The 14,145-nt window shown below is 44.7% G+C and overlaps 1 pseudogene; it reads left to right on the plus strand.

The window, feature by feature from the left end:
* The first annotated feature begins 4,280 nt into the window (after positions 1 to 4,280).
* On the plus strand, positions 4,281 to 13,026 carry LOC147247022 (uncharacterized; annotated as a pseudogene).
* The last annotated feature ends 1,119 nt before the right edge of the window (positions 13,027 to 14,145 follow it).

The following is a 14,145-nucleotide window of genomic DNA, read 5'->3' on the forward strand; positions in this document are numbered from 1 at the left end:
CAGTGTGCTTCATTCTAACACTGTAGTGGCCTATTAAGTACACACACATATATCTTTTATTTATAGGCATCTTTGATATTTGACTAAAACCTTTGAGTTTTTGTCAACTAAAACTAGATTAAAACTATCAAGGATAGAAATGACTAAAATGTGACTAAAACTAAGAAGCATTTAGTCCAAAAGACTAAAACTAAATCTAAAATGTCTGCCAAAAACAACACTGCCAAGCACAGACCCTTGTGGAACACCATACGTGACTACAGTGGTTTCCAAGGGGTTATCATTAGTTAGTACGAACTGAGACTGACCTACTAAATATGACCTAAACCAGTTTGGTGCAATTCCTTTAATGCCAATGACAGGTTCCAGTCTCTGTAGAAGGATATGGTGGTCAGTGGTATCAAAAGCTGCACGAAGATCTAATAGGAGCAGCGCAGAGACCAGTCCCTCATCTGAGGGAAACAAAACCATCCATGAGGAAGGACACAGAGCCAGCCAGCTCACACTTTGGAGTTGGAGGCTCCGTAGCCTCAGTTAGGCAATATTGTACAGACTTTAACAAAGCCTAGCAGATTTTTGTTTTCTATTCAAAACAGGGTACTCAGTAATAAGATGACCAGGCTTCTTACAATCGAAACAAGCCTTCTCTGGCACAGCCCCAGTAGCTGACCTCCTGGTGAAAGGACTGGAGGCAGAGGGGATTGACAGTGAAGAACGAGCTCTGTTGAATGCAGCCTTCCCCTGCGGCTCAGTTTGTGCTTTATCAAAACTGATTTTGTGATTCAACATAAACTCATCTGATAAAACAGCAGCCTTATCAATAGTTGTAACTTTCTGCTCATTAAGATAGGTATGAACACGGGGAGACAATTCTTGAACTCTTCAAGCAAGATTAATTGTCGTAAGTCTTCTTTTGTTTCCACCCTCTGTAACTTACACCATCGGGTAAACACTGTTTCTTTTTCTTTAGCAAACTCAACATAAGTTTTTTTTGTCGGTCTAACGGAGGCATCGGAAACGCTGGCGGTACGCCTCAGGGACAAGCTCATAGGCTCTCAATATAGCACTTTTCACAATCTCATAGTCAACACTTTCTTCAAGGCTTAAAGCAGAATATGCTTCTTGTGCTTTTCCTTCGAGAACACTCTGCAACAGCAGGGTCCACACATTCCGAGGCCACCTTGAGACCGTAGCCACTCGCTCAAAATGAGGGAAATACTTCTCACCGTCTTTCTCCACAAAAGGAGGCACTAGTCTAATGGGCCTAACTACATCAAATTTAGATGACCGAACATTAGCGGGGCTCCTTAAGACAGCATGTTAGAGTTCCAGGTCTTTAAGGAACCGTTCATGCTCAAATTGTATTTGCCTCTCTCTTAATGGCCGCTGTCTATTCCTATCCTCCAGCTGCAACCTTTGCAATTCCAACTCTTTTAAAGCAGATTTAGTGAGCTGCTCAAGCAGCCCCTCCGAAGGTACACTAATAAAATCATCAATGGTTGCCATATTAAATGTCTTGGTTGAAACTGCACCAAACTGAAGATTATTCTGAACCCAAAACGCACAGTGCATGATCACAAAGTGTCCATCACCACATCAGCTGAATCACATCACATGCTCTCTCCATGCTCTCTCACAAATTGGAAGCTATCGGAACCAACATCAACGGCAGCCACACAAAAACTCAGGGAGAACCTGGTCTACAAAATGTCAGATACCACATGGACACCTGACAAATCAAAGAGCTGAAAACACACATAGTTAGGATCATGGACACCAAATCACATAGTCTTACCACAAAAAACCTCACCTAACTCAACAGTATTGGTTAGTGTAGGGGCGTGAGTTTATGTAAGACATACGTGTCTGGAGAAAGTTTATGTAAGATATACTGGTCTCCAAGTAAACAGGGTATTGCTAGTACAAGGTCTTAAGTTCAGGTCATATGAGGACGGGACAATGGACTGGATGTTCCAGTAAACCTGTACCCCACTACCTTGCCAAACAGGATGCACCTTGCTGAAGAGAAGCACGCACACACACGAGTAATGACGTCAACGAACGGTATAAAATGTGTGTGTACGTGCTTCTTCAGATAAACGAACTAATGTCTGCAATGTTGCTTCCAGCAAAACTCGCAATTATCAAATGTCAAGCACATCGCAAAGGTAATGACACTGTGATAAGGGGAAACAATGCAGCTGATGAAGCTGCCAAAGCTGCATCCAAATGTGAGGTAGCCATTTTCTCACCAGTAATATCACTCGAACCTACTGTTACACCTGATGACATTGTTTTAATACAGAAAGAGGCAGGAGAAAATGAACAAAATCTATGGCGACAAAGGGGTGCATTAGCAGACGGGAAGGGTTTGTGGAGGTCACATGAGGGCCTTTTGGTTGCACCAGTGCCTCTACTGACCGTTTTAATTTCAGAAGTGCACAATGCAGATCACTGTGCAAGGGGGGAGGTGCTGGAAAAGATAAAACAACAAGGCTATTGGTCACCATACATGCAAGCCATGGTTGATGAAGTCTTAAACCAATGCGAAGTCTGTGCTCAAAATAATGTGCGAAAACCAATAAAAACACCGGTAGGGCACATTCCGATCCCTGAGGGACCATTCAAACACCTAGCCATAGACTATGTTGACATGATAAAATCAGTACAAGGAAAACGCTACATGTTAGTCATCATAGACAGGTTTTCACGATGGGTGGAAGCAGTTCCATCTAAAAACCTAGGCTCAGAAACAGTGATTAAATTTCTGACAAGAGAAGTCATTCCAAGGTTTGGTATCCCATCAGAAATAAGTTCTGACAACAGTTCTGCATTTGTACATAAGGTTGCCAAAGGCGTTCTTCAGCAGTTACGTGTCAAACAAAGACTATCTGCAGTGTACCATCCACAGAGCAATGGTATGGTAGAGCGAATAAATGGAACACTAAAAGCAAAAATCAGTAAAATCTGTGCCAGCACAAAACTAAACTGGGTAGATGCTTTGCCGCTTGCACCAATGAGCTACCGCATGCAAACTCACAGGAGCACGCATCTAACACCACATGAAATGCTAACAGGCCGACCTATGCCAGCCCCACAACTGCGTGGCCCGTATAAGGGACCTCCGCTTGAGCAACTGCAAGTCGAGCTAAAAGACTATATGAGTCAACTAACTGCAATACATAGGTCTATCTACCTTCAGGAGAAGAAAAAAGAGCCAGATCTTGACCAGGAGGTCAAGAAACCTGTTGTGCCTGGTGACCAGGTGTACATCAAGATCTTCAGACGAAAGTGGCACGAACCACGACGGGAAGGACCATATACGGTGGTGAGGGCGACTCCAACGGCAGTTCAAGTCGAAGGAAGCACAACGTGGTATCATCTGAATCACTGCACAAAAGTGCCCGGAAAAACCAAGGGCGGTATTGAGTTGAAAAACAGAGATAGAAAAGATGACAATGTGGGGCGCTCTGACAGTAGTGAGCATTCTGATTTGGATGCCCATAGGAATAAAGGAGATGTCAACCTCAGTGACATTGTCAAAAGCCCAGGAGACCAGAGCCACAACAGAGACTCACCCGTGCCACGGAGACGCCGAAGCACATGAATCAGAAGAGTATGATGCAACTACACCATCCCACACTCTGAACCCTAAGCCGACACTCTCAGCTAAGCTCAGACACATAGCTATCCTACACACACTGATGCACGCTAAGAAACGTGGTAAAAGGAGAGTACATACAATGTGGAAGTGGCAGGCTAGTATGGACATACCAGACACACTCGGTAAAGGGGAGTTAACATATGAAGCAGTTGTCATGTCAAATGATTATGAGCGTTCTCATTTGTGTGGGGTTAAAAAGGCTCAGATGATAACAGTATGGGGACTGGAAGTATGTAAAATTACTCTCACAGTAGCTGAAAACATGGTAATTACAGTTAAGTTAAGCACAGAATTTGATCCAAGCGATGCGTATTATGTCCTTGTGCGTGTGGGGAATAACAAAAATAACACTCAATTGCAAAGGTCACTAGTGCTAAACAGGGAGGAGACTCCCGACCCTGAAATTTTAGGAGTTGTCCCACTTAGGACTGGGATAATTAATGGGAAAATAAGGGTGCACATTCCACCACAGGGGGTAGCAGACAACTTAAAGAAGCGTGATGTACGTCTCTTGGAAATCGAAGAGGTCGAAACAGGGACTGAAACGAATGTACTATGCGGGTGGATTAACAAGCATAATGAAAACACAACAGGTTGGGAATTGGATCAGTGCGGTATGGCGGTATTTGAAGAAGCAGGTGAGTGGGTAGTTGAACTGAACGAGACTTTGTATGAGCTAAATGGGAAGTATGCTTTAGAATTAATAAGTACTTCCAAAGATGGACGGATAAGTAAGCGAGTGTATCCATGGTATGTTCCTGACGGGAAGGAAGTGACCAACCAAACTATCAGTATTGGGAACAGGGATACAACGACCCAGGCAATAGGCCAAATCAAACACCACCATGTCAAAGTGCACACACCCGTAGCTCCTGTTATGATCTCGACACCAACTACTAAATCACCCAAGATCGCCAATACCATAGGTGACGTAGCTATAAAGCCCACAAACATGCTTAAAACCACCTTGCCGTCAACTGTAAAAGTACCAGGTAAAGTAACACCCATAGCCACAGCCACACCGAAAGTCGTTAAACCGGTAGGGGTAACTACCCCTAAGAACGTTCTTGTAGCCACGATCCCAGCAGAGATGAGTCCAGCTCCAACTCCAGCCAAAACTTCACCAGTCACAACCGCAATTCCGTCCGCAGCCACAATTTCATCAATTCCATCCACAACTGAAGTTCCATCAACCGTGGCCCCTAGACAAACTGCAACCATAACCTCATCAGGTAAAATCTTAACTTGGCCAGTATTTGCTAAAACTAAGACCCTCACACTTTCAACCAAAGCTACATACAAGGCTATAACCACATCGAAGCCAACCATAACCAAATTTCTGACGGAGCTGACCGCAGCTAAATCTCCAAAAGAGGTAGCTAAAATACCAACCATAGCAGAGCCAACTAAGACGTTAAGAGATACGATTTATACAGATTATGACGACTACAGTGAGTTCGAAGACCATCAGTGTACAGAAATAGCTAAACCCAACCAGAGAAGTGTAAGATCATACGCTGATGAGCGCTGGGAAGCAGCCAGCCACAATAGGTGGTATCAATGGGCCATGTTCATTGTGAAACAAATGACCACAACTGAGTGCATAATATGTTCTGAGGCACCCACAGCGCTTCCTACTGTGATACCTGAAAAATACACGCATGAAGAATGCGCGAGAGTTCAACAACATAAATGCAGGAGCGGAGAGTTTACCCCCAGATCTGATGTGGCAACCTTCTTCAGACTTCCAATGTGTGGTGTTAAGTGTAGACTCCTATACGGTTCTAGAGCTATTCACACTTACCTAGATACATGTGTAGACTGCACATTTAAACAAACGTGCGAGGAATTTTCAATCACAACATCCCAAACTGAGCCACCCACAAATTATAAAATAGATGAAATAGCGGAATATGAATGTTTTGCCAGTGGAGGATTCACTAACACAAAAGGAGGGATTCATGTGGGTAACACAACAGTTAATTGTAAAGTAACATGGGTATTGTCTTGGTTTCCAGAGGCTAACATGAGTGATCCATTTGTAACTAGACCAGTGTGGTTTGAAAATCCCCAACCAATAAACCAAACGTGTGAGAACATAACTATGACTTTGCCTACTGTGTACCTTCTAAGTAATCAAAATTTTCCTGTAGCTGATAGCTATTGGATGTGTGGAGATAACATTGTACGTAACACAATTCCACCACGGTGGCTAGGACTCTGTACATTAGTGCGACTAAAATTACCAGCAGTTGTGATGTATGATGGTATAAATGATATCCTCGAAATTGAAGAGAAAATCGCTAAACTAAACAGACACAAAAGGCAGATCGACGATACTAACATATACACTGACGCTCTGGGTCTACCGGCCGGGATCCCAGATGAGTTTAAAGCCCAGGATGAGGTTAGAGCTGGACTGGAGTCTATACTTCCCTGGATCACCATCAATAAGGATGTTAAGTGCATAAATTACATTTACTACAATCAACAGAGGTTTGCTAACATAACGTCTGAAATACTCCATGCTTTTGGTAGTCAACTGCATGCAACTAGCATAATGACTCAGCAAAATAGACAGGTTCTAGATTGGTTGACAGCTGATAAAGGAGGAGTTTGTCAAATGTTTGGAAAATATTGTTGTACTTTTATCCCAAATCACACAGCTCCTGATGGAATATTTTCTGTTGCTATGGACAAGTTGACTAAACTTAAACTGGAGCTTAGAGAGAGTGCTGGTAAGGGGGGAAAGATATCATGGAATTGGTTAGACCAAATTTTAGGCAAATGGGGAGCCGTTTGGGCTAAGGCAGGACTCAGTGCCTTAATAGTCTTAATACTAGTTCTCTTTTTGACATGTTGCATCATCCCCATCGTGAAAAGACGCTGCACACGGGCTATGGACGAGCATATGATGATGACAGCTGGACTCCAATGGGCTCAAATGTTGAACATGATGACTCCCATGCAAATGGCACAAATCTGCAAGAGGAAGGCTGAGGATGGGAGAATTCCGGACTTGTTTCCCAATCCTAACTTCTTACAGGACACTGATGATGATGGACAGAGCACAGAGTGAGGTAAAATTAACTGTCGTTTGATTAAAGGAGTGAATCGCATAGGATGATGGACTGTGGATTCGAAGTCCATTGAAGAAGGAATCCCGTGGAGCAACGGATTGTGGACTCTTAATTTGGTATAATCACATACAGTGAGACATTATTTTGGTTGAATTATGCTTTTACACATTTTTTCGCTAAAGAATTGAGATGTGAATTGTGAAGGTTCATGATGAAGGTCGCTAGCGGGGGGGGCCGTAGAGGAATTTCCTGCTTAAAAACAGCCGGGCAGGTTTTCGCCTCTGCAAAATGTGAACCTAATAGGTGAATGGTAAAATCTTGTGTGTGTCTACTGTGAAGAGGAATATTTAATGTAAATATCAAATACGATATTTAAGGGGGGATTATGTAGGGGCGTGAGTTTATGTAAGACATACGTGTCTGGAGAAAGTTTATGTAAGATATACTGGTCTCCAAGTAAACAGGGTATTGCTAGTACAAGGTCTTAAGTTCAGGTCATATGAGGACGGGACAATGGACTGGATGTTCCAGTAAACCTGTACCCCACTACCTTGCCAAACAGGATGCACCTTGCTGAAGAGAAGCACGTACACACACATGAGTAATGACGTCAACGAACGGTATAAAATGTGAATGCAAGTTGTAAGGAGGGTTCTGTCTGTATGTAAGATGTGAGGTGGTTGATCTGTGCATTAAACCCGCAAGAGGCTGTAAGATGATCCGTCGTTGAGTCTCGTTTGTCATCTCAACTTGAATGAGAGATCCGAGGTCAACTCCAACATTAGCAAAGTGAGAAAGCATCTGAGTGTACTGACAAAAGCAACCCCCCTGGTTCCTGCCTAACATGTACTAAAGCCAGAGTATCTTCTGTGGCGTGCCAGGCTCAGGGCGGCTTTAAAAGCATCGATATCAGCAACCTTAGCAGAGTGCCAAGGACCTGAAACACTTACCCCCGCCAGAGAAACACATCTCCACCCAGAATCACCACAAAAATAAAAATGCAAAAAAACACATGAGTGCACCAGTGGAAGGACTGATATCTCAGCCCAGTTGTAGCACTCCCTACCTTAACCAGGATGACCACTGAAACCAGTCAGAAAACACCCGCTTTTCCCAGCATATACTCACCAGAACTACAGTGGCAGACCACAGCCAGGGAAGGAAAACATCAAACAAAGACAGTACACCTAGGGGGGGGAGGGAAAACCAAACTAACTGTTCACAAAACAAAATCCCTCATGTCGCATCCCAGACGAGCCCCCATTGTGTCATGACTCTGGCTCACGAGAGGCAACATAGGGGAGTGAAACGATAGCTGCGATCAAACTAGGTTTATTAGTAACAAAAGAACAAGAAAGAGAATGGTGTGTAAGTTGGCAGCATGGCTGCCAACCCTGGCTGTGGTCTGAGAGAGAGAGGGGGAGGAGCCTGGCTGGGCCTTTTAAAGGTGAGCAGCAGATGCTGGCTATCGGAGATCAGGAGAGGAGGAGCTCCATGATAGAGCCTGAAAAATAGTGAAACACCTCTGGACATAACACTTTCTTGTACCACTTTTAAAAGATACTGACTACTGCAGACTCGTAATATCCCATAACAGCTGCAGTTTTGGATATGCTCTGACTCAGTTGTCTAGCCATCACAATTTATCCCTTGTAAAACTTCCTCAAATCCTTATGCTTGTCCATTTTCCTGCTGGATCCATGACTATTTTGAGGACAAAATGTTCACTTGCTGCCTAATATCCCAACCACTAACAGTTGCCATGACAAAGAGATAATCAGAGTTACTTACTTCACCTGTCAGTGGTGATCATGTTATGCCTGATTGGTGTATATTCTCACTTTATGACGATAAAACTTTCAGATGAAGTTCGGGAGCAGAAAAAAAACCTCATTTCTGGTCTTGTGCTTGAATTAATCACAACCTTCTCAGCTACTACACGTCTTAGCCCAGTGGGTTGCCAGGCCAGCTCCATGCTGTCCACCATTCCCTTCATCAGTCCACTTCTAATCATACCCCTTTGTCCATGCTTTGTGGCACTGGGCTGCAGGGTGTTTTTTCTCCATTTCTTCCTCCTACTAACAGTTCTCTTTTGCCTCAACCCCATCTTCAATGTCCCAGCCTCATCCTAAAGCAGGGTTCCCCAATTAGATTTCACCAAGGGCCAAATTCTGACATGGGTACCAAGCCAAGGGCCACAGCACCAGTGGGGCACGCGGCGGCAGGGAGGGGGGTGCCACCGCACCCCCACTCCAGTGACAGTGCAGATACCAACGTTGAATCTGCACTTATAGTGCATTATAACATTATTATTAGTTGTGCCCTGGGATTCAGGAATACTGTTTGTGAGGGTCACACAAAGACAAATTGCACTCTGGAAACAAAAGTTGAGAACCAACCATCGTCATCTTCCGCTTATTCCTACACACATTAAGGGTCGCGGGGGGGGGGGGGGGCTGGAGCCTATCCCAGCGTCAACGGGTGAGAGGCGGGGTACACCCTGGACAGGTCGCCAGTCCATCGCAGGGCCGACATAGAGAGACGAACAACCATTCACACTCACATTCATACCTACGGTCAATTTAGAGTATTCAATCAGCCTAGTCCCCAATTGCATGTCTTTGGACTGTGGAGGAAGCTGGAGTACCAGAGAGAACCCACGCAGACACGGGGAGAACATGCAAACTCCACACAGAAAGATCCCGTGCCCGAGCCGGGACTCGAACCCGGAACCGAGAACCAACCATTTACTCAAAATAAATATTTGGCTGTTACAGTCTGCTTGGAAAGTTGCTAGATTTACTTTTGTTTCCAAAAAAAGTCCTTTTTGCTCACAAGTTGGTGTGGGCCAGTCTGCTTCCTCTTGCGGGCCGCAAATGGCCCACGGGCTGCCTATTGGGGTACCCTGTCCTGAAGCATCCCCAGTCTATATTATCCTTGGCCAGCAGAATCTGACCTGTATATATATCCAACTTGTGGCGTTGCTTCTTCCCACCATTGACCAACCTCCTAAACCAATCATGTGTGCTAAGGGCCCCATCTCAAAACAAAGGGAATCACAGCAATGGAATTTGTCTATGTTTTCTTCCTGTATAGAGATATCATGTGCTCTCTTTAACCAGCTCACTTACAGGAGTTCAACAATTAACTTACCCAGGTCTGTGGGGTGGTGTTCCACTTTGGTGGTACTGGATTTCCATTCAACCATCCATTTTCTTCCACTTATCCTGTTGAGGGACGCGGGGGTGGCTGGAGCCCTATCCCAGCAGCTTTCAGGAGGGAGGCAGGGTACACCCTGGACAGGTTGCCAGTCCATTGCAGGGCCAACACATATAGACAAACAACCATTCACACACACAGTCATACCTTCGGTCCCTTTAGAGTATCCAATTAGCCTAGTCCCCAATTGCATGTCTTTGGACTGTGGGAGGAAGCCGGAGAACCCAGAGAGAACCCACGCAGGCACAGGGAGAACATGCAAACTCCCCACAGAAAGATCCCGTGCCCTAGCCAGGACACCCAAAACCTTCTTGCTGTGAGGCAACAGTGCTAACCACTGCACCACTGGGCTGCCTGATACTGGTTTTATAAGTATCATATTAAACTTTCCTCCAAGGTGGCTGCTGGCCTAAGTTTTACCAGGGCACCTTCTGGGAATGCTTAGAACCAGAGCAATACTGATTCACTTTTGCTGCCTGTTAGACCCCTTAACTGTCATGAATGTGGGTCATCCATCCAGCCTGCAACTGCCTGTAGCTCCCCCTTAAAAACACACACACACAAACCAAAAGAAGATCTCCTTTCTCCAGACTCCCATGGCCTATCACAGCATTATTCGCTGTTGTCCCTCAGGTCACAAGGTTCACAGCCTCTATGCCTTTGCCTCAAGTGTTGACAAAAAGGGCAGAATGGTGTTGCAGCTGGGTGGTCACTTCATGTAAAACAACTTTAGCTGTTCCGTGGGTGGCATTTCCCAGTGCCAGCTCCTCCACACGTTCCTTTGTGGTGGTGGCCACTCTCGTGATACTGCCTACGCCACCAAGCCATAACTAAACATGTCTGCATCCACACCTGTCAACGTCATGCCATTGAAATATGCACTAAAGCGCCACCCAAACCCAGATTTCATTCAGTTCTCAATCATTCAATTCTCCATCTGGCCTAACAGGAGGCTTTAATCCAGGGTTTGTCACACTTCCATGCATTTCATTCAGAAACAAATACCTCCAGTCAGCCATCAATGATCCTGAAGTTCTGGAAAGACTCCTGAAGAAATAGGTAAAGGAGGGTTACATGATTGGCCCGTATCCTCATCCAATTTTTCCTGGATTCTGCATCACTCTTCTGGACATCGGCTCTAGATAATCCTCAGGTAAAAAAAAAAACACACAAATAAACCATCATCAGCATCCACAGCTTTATTAGAGCGCAGAGCACATTTAAGATCATTTATCCGTTCTAACTTTTGATTAAATTTTGGCGTATATTGGAGGGAGCTTATTACTTTGCAGTCTGGCTCACTTTTGCCTGTAAGAACAGCATTGTGTTGGATCCTGATCAACACTCACAAACTCTCATACCGGGTACATGTCCTAAATGACTTAATCATCATGTCCCATCCCTCATCTTCCTTGGCTCACAACTTCTCCGCACATTTTGAACTGTCATTATCATTACTTGTTGTACTTTGTAGTTTGGCCTTGGTGTCTCTCAGTCTCTCTGTGTTTCCACAGACCCACCAGAGCTCCATCTCTCTGCACCAACTGCTGCCTGCATCGCCCCCCCTACCGCCCTGTTTTCCCTGCTGTTACACCGGGCTGCGCTCCCCTCCCATGAACCAGTCTTACATTAAGCTGGCTTGCTCTCCCTGCTTCCCCTGCCTACCAGAAGCTTCTTTCTTTAGCTGTTGTTAACATTTCCATGTTTCCTACATTCTATGTTATAAACTGTTTTCTTCTCTGTACCAACATCTCCTGCACGTCTGTCCCTCCTGGTGAGGGATCCTCCTCCCCTCCTCACCCTGAGGTTTCTTAGATTTTTCCGTTAAGGTTTTCTATGGAGTTCCTCCTCAGTCGATGTGAGGCTCTGAGGGCAGAGGATGTTGTTATGATGCCATGAAGCCTGGAGACAAACTGGTGGGGAAAACAGGCTACAAATAAAATTGCCTTGCTTTACCTATTAAGCCGGTAACCCCGTTCCCACCTAGTCAAAGTAGACTCTCACCTCAGTCCTTGTTAGCCCTTAGTATGCCCCATCTATGTCAGAAAGTCACAGGGCACTTCTTATTCTGATCACTTATTCATTACTGACACCTAACAATCCAATCCTGATTTGTGTCTTACTTTAAAGTGGTCCTATCTTTGCTGGGTATCTCCCATAACATACTATCCTCCCATTCCTTCTTAATTGAAATGGCCTCAACTGCCTCCATGCAAAGGGTCAAAAATCACATGATTAACCCTTACATACTGTTTGGGTCGAATTGGACCCGTTTTGACTTTTGACAGCAGTAAAAACACCCTAAAGTTCATTTAAGTCTTTAAGCCTGAAACTTGATGACTTTTCCTGAAGTGGCCCAAAATACATGAAAGTAATTTAAAAATATTGATACATAATTTTGTATATGTGCTACACATTTTTGCCATTTTGAGCTGAGTCAGGTGCTGCTGAAGAAATTATCACAATGTTTAGCACTGTGAGGAGGAACAAACCTGAGCTGCCACCTGCCCTACCTGCAACAAGGGGAAGAGAGGTCTTTTCTTCTATGTGTGCCTTTATTCAGGACACCACAGTTGTCTCATACATGCCAAAGAAGAACAAGAATGTGATCCTTATGGGCACACTACACAAGGCTGCATAAGTGAGCACTCGGGAAGACAAACAAACAGCAATCATCCTTGACTACAATGCAAAAAGTGTGAAGTGGACAATCTTGATAAAGTCACAGGCACATACAGCTGCAAGAGGAAAACCGCCTGCTGTCCCCTCGTCATATTCCACAACATCATTGACGTATCCATGTACAATGCATTTGTGATTTGGAGTGAGCGAAACCCAACCTGGTGGGCAAGCAAGAGGAACTGGAGGAGGTTCTTTTTGGAGGAGCTTGGAAAGGCCCTTGTGGCTCCTTCCATGCAAAAACGACAAAACCTCCCCCGCACAGAAGCCTCAGCAGCATTTGTGAGGGCAGCGCAGCAATCTGAGCCTGGCCCTGTTCAAGAAGCATTCACGGAGGTGCATTGGTCATCCCTGTGGCCCCCCAGCAAAAAGGTTGTGGGTTGAGCCCCGGCTGGAGCACGGGGTCTTTCTGGGTGAGTCTCCATGTTCTCCCTGTTCCTGCTGGGTTCTCTCTGGTACTCCAGTTTCCTCCACAGTCCAAAGACATCAAGAGGGGACCAGGTTAATCCAGACTCTAAATTGACCGTAGGCGTGGCTGGGAGAGTCTGTCTCTATGTGTTGGCCCTGCCATGGACTGGCGACCTGTCCAGGGGGGAAGGCTGCTGGATAGGCTCCACCCCCCTCTGCGACCCTTAACAGGAATAAGCGGAAGAAAATTGATGAATGATGGATGGAATAGAATAAATTAAAATAATTATGACTTTTTTATTACATGAAATTATCCTGTGTAATAGATATTCCTCTCCAAAATATATTTCACCAATCACAAGTGGTGTTAAAACTTAAAAAATACATTTTCCCTGGTCTTTGAAACATTCAGGAAGGACTAATTAATCATTTTTTGAAGTAGCATAGATCATTTAAACATTATGAATAGGTTTGGGGTTATAACTTTACTGAAAATACTTGCTACAAGGGCAATTCTTGGTCCGGGTCAATTTTGACCCGCACCATACTGTGAAGGTAAGGGATTTGAACAGTGTGTGAGGGTTAAGACCATGAGTCAAGGGTCTTCATACATTTGCTGGCTCTACAGCAGCTCTAAGCTGCTGGATGTACGCAATGCTTAGTCTTCTCTTTGAATGCTGCAGCTCTCAAACTGTGACTGACAGCTTAAGTGCTGTCCATCTGCTCTAAACCACATGCTTGTGTAGAACAGGTGAGATTAATCATGTTTGTACAACTAATTTATGAGCACTTCCAGGTGATATGAGTGTTTCTCATGTTTAACCAGTGTGATGTTTGTCAACAGTTGGGGCAGTCACTATCTTCTGGCGTTTGTCCACTTTCCTCAGGAAACTTGTGCTCTGTTGCTGTGGCTCACAGTTCAGATTTGATTGGAAGACTTAACTCAAAAAGAGCACTTTGTTTTTTCTCATCTCTTCCAGTTTCTCCAATTGCTTTATGTGAGAAGTTCAGCTAGTATGCACTCCCAGTGTAACACTCCAGAGTCCGGGAACACATTTCTAGAGTAACATTCTGTTCTGACAGTGTGACAGTACT

This window comes from Aulostomus chinensis, chromosome 16, assembly GCF_037954235.1.
Source record: "Aulostomus chinensis isolate RoL2024-O1b breed Wild chromosome 16, RoL_Achi_v1.0, whole genome shotgun sequence".
Classification (NCBI taxonomy): Eukaryota; Metazoa; Chordata; class Actinopteri; order Syngnathiformes; family Aulostomidae; genus Aulostomus; species Aulostomus chinensis.